The sequence below is a fragment of the Montipora capricornis genome, chromosome 6 (assembly GCF_036669925.1).
Source record: "Montipora capricornis isolate CH-2021 chromosome 6, ASM3666992v2, whole genome shotgun sequence".
Lineage (NCBI taxonomy): Eukaryota > Metazoa > Cnidaria > Anthozoa > Scleractinia > Acroporidae > Montipora > Montipora capricornis.
In genome coordinates, this window is record NC_090888.1 from 64846296 (window position 1) to 64849845 (window position 3550).

At 37.2% G+C, this 3550-nt stretch overlaps 1 long non-coding RNA gene across 1 annotated transcript; it reads left to right on the plus strand.

Moving 5' to 3' along the window:
• Positions 1-590: 590 nt before the first annotated feature.
• Positions 591-2905, plus strand: LOC138052888 (uncharacterized). The gene is made up of 2 exons (XR_011133171.1): positions 591-722; positions 837-2905. It is a non-coding gene; the product is annotated as an uncharacterized lncRNA (long non-coding RNA).
• The last annotated feature ends 645 nt before the right edge of the window (positions 2906-3550 follow it).

Below are 3550 nucleotides of genomic sequence, written 5' to 3' on the forward strand. Positions count from 1 at the left end.
CACAGACTTACGCATAAAATGCACAAAAGGAGGTACAAGAAGGAAGCGGAAGTGGAATAGATGTATCGGCAACTCATTCACTTCTTTACTTGCATTAGGGTTAAGTTCCTTATAAAGATCACAAATCTTTCACCTTCTTGAATGCGAATATTAAACACAATTGAATTCCAAATGAATAGGACAAACGAGAAATCAGGGTCCTTGCAAAGCTTCCAAGATGGCCCAAATTGTGCCCAAGGGCAATATACATATTCTTAAACAGCAGTCCGAGATGCACGAATGCTGAACTGACAAGTCTCGATCCTTGCCAGCCAAATCTTTCTCATCGACGACATGAATGCTTACCTCAGAATGCAGACTAAATTACCCAATTTACAATCAAGTAAACGAGTTTTGCAATCGCAAAGAATCTGACGTAATTTATTAGGGAGCAGAGCGTGATCGTCAGATTTCAATTTACGTGCACAGGTTCAATATTTTGACAAAAGCGTCAATAACTGCTAACGAATGCCCCGAAAGTGTGTGTAAAAGATTGGCTCACTTTACGGTCGCAATTTGAGGCTTTTTTTACCATTTTTGGTTGTGTTTGTTGTGTGTTCGGAAGTTTTCAAATTACGGGGAATTGAAAACCGAAAATCGAAATAATTTGCATGAGAATACTTTTGACGAATTTTCGACTTAGTCGGTTTTCGTGCGTTGTTCTACGACGTAAGTCGAGCTAAGTACGTCACAACCTCGGATTGAGTCGGAAAGTGCTCGATCGTTTAGTAATTTGAATATCCTTTCCATTTATGTTTATACGTATAAATAGGGGAATGTTATGATTGAATCCATAGGCTCATTTTAGCGTTGTGGGGAAGCCGTGTCGAAAGAGGGAGTTCCTATGGAAAGAAGGTCACATTAGCTTTCCCGGACATAAAACGAGTCAAGACGCGAGTGCTTGTGAGGACGACACTGATTTACCATGCTAAACGATGCTCTGTTCAAAGAGTGAAGGCGAAATACCAAATTCTTTCATAGAGAACGAACACAGTAGACGGCATAGTACAGTAACTGCAATAACCCCGACAAACTGTAAGAAAAGAAGCATGTCTTTCTTGACGCCAGAGATATTGATCACTTACGAACGCCAGGTAGAACAAGCCAAGTCGTACGAAGAGCAATACAAGGAAGCTGCACTTGGAGTGTTTGGGACAAAAAGAACTCTGACACGTCTTACCGTGCCAGCTATGTCACAGTCTGACAAGCAAGCAGTTATCAGACAATATCATTCGGATCCTTGTATTGCGAGTCTGGGAATTCTTCAGTAATTTTATAGCACTGAAACATGGAGCAGGGGCACCCACCGTCCATTTTCGACGGAAATATCTGTTCGGAAGACGATTTGACATCTAGAATTTTTGGAGCATCTGTTGTAAAATTTCTTACTTGCCTGCCTGTCCTAGGATTTTCGAACTTCTAAAAAATGGTATAATTGCTCATTTTTAACGGATTTTTACCCTAAAAAGGTCACCTAGAATTTTCGGGAGCCTTTTTTCTGGCTGAAATTTTCGAAAAGATAAGTTTTGATCCCTATAATTTTCGGATCACTAGACTTTCAGCTGGGAAACCCGAACATTAGAAAAATTTTTAGGGGATAAAAATATGCCTTTATCTACCGTTTAAATACTAAAATACGTTTAACGATGCTTCGTCTAAGTGGTTTTGAATTATATTCTCGTTGGCTGCCCCTGATAGAGGTTCTTGCAACGTGTCAGTACAATACCATGGAGGTTAATTTGGGAAGCTATGTTTGTGTAAACACTAAGGTAGAATTTCAAAAAGACACAATTTCGAAAAAAAAACAGAAAATAGCATTGATTATATCACTATCTGGATAATTTCTACTGATTCTTCACGGTCAACGATATTGGGAATTACTCGTCCACGGTCTGCAACTGAATTGTTCTCTATACTAAGAGTCACTGAGGAAACTGAAATACCAAACAACGATTCTCAATGTTGCAGAAACTTTTGTCTTGTTCCGTGCAAGTGTTACATGAGATGCAAATCTGAATGCAAATCTGATCTGATAAATGTTTCGTCTGACAAATTTATAGACAGATTCGCAACTTATGCAACAATTGCACTGCGGAACTCGGAAGACAGAGCAAGACTCTGCCGAATTAAACAGTGTCGGCAATGTTAAAAATCGTTGTTTTACATTTGAAAGATATTGTCTCTCTTGCTCTTTAAACCTTGAAACTGCTAAGTTATTGTACTCTTTCAATACAGTAAGCACTCGCCTATAAGACGACTTTTTTCAAGTTTAATTCTGATCTTGTTCTTATTTGAGGGCTGCACGTGCATAGTGAGAAATCAGCCCGAAAGTGTTCTTAAAATGTTCTTAAAATTGGTTTCAGAAATACTTCAAATTATATATTACTAGAGGTTTAATTAAAATGCAATGCTGTTTCGCACCATAGTACTTTGATATAAGTTACTGAACTGTATTGTTTCCTTATCTTAATACCCTTTCCCTTTGTATTAAGAACATGCTTTATTTATCAGGATGAATTTGTTTTTATTTATATGGTGCCGTATTGGCCAAATTTCAGCCTGATGTTCTTAATCCACTTGTTCTTATATGCTGGTGTTTACTATACTTTCTACACTTTGAATAAGCCGTGTCTGTGCCAATTTTGAATCATTTTGGGCAATTTGAGAAGACTAGTGAATTGTATGAATTGATCTACGTAACAAGTAACCGGGACAAGAAACATTAATTCCCTCTCTGGGAGACCAAATGCCTCCAGACTGGCATTTTGACTTCAATTAATTTAACACAGTATAAGTTTCCATCAATATTAACTTAAAGAGTTAAATTTTGAAAGTTGTGCATTAAACTTGCTTTCTATTTACACAATGTGACAAATACATTTTTTTTTTCAAGATAAAAAAAACATCAGATATGGAAAAACGATTCTCGAAGCTTCTAATTCTTCAATGCTCGTTTTTATTTTCAGGCCCTTTACAGGCTTTTTACTCCGCAGAGGGTGGAAAGTCGCGCATGAACTTAAGAAAATTACCCAATAGTGTAAATTGAGAATGAATTTACGAACGGGTTACTGATACCTTCGAAACTGAAGAAATGTAATGTTAAACGAGAAAGAGAATTAAAAAAACAACGACATCATACTAATCTATCATATGGTTTACACCTGCCAATATTCTTTTGTGAGCATGGAAATCTCTGCATGCCTCAAGAAATATAAACCATAACAAAACTGGCTAAGACGGTATGGAATTTGTACTCAAAACACATCAGTTACGACATACTGATTTATCAGTGCATGTTGATTAAACCGTTTATCAACCCGTCTATTTATCGGTAGAAAACTTGTCGATTTTATCTCTTACAGATGATTATGCTGGTTTCTATTTTTGGCATTTGTGCTTCCAGTGATTTCCTTCTATGGTTTACGATTTATATACCACACCCCAGAGTCTCATGGTGGTTTACAATTTATTCTTTCTCTAGGGTGAGATCGGACGTCAGCTTGTAAAAGCG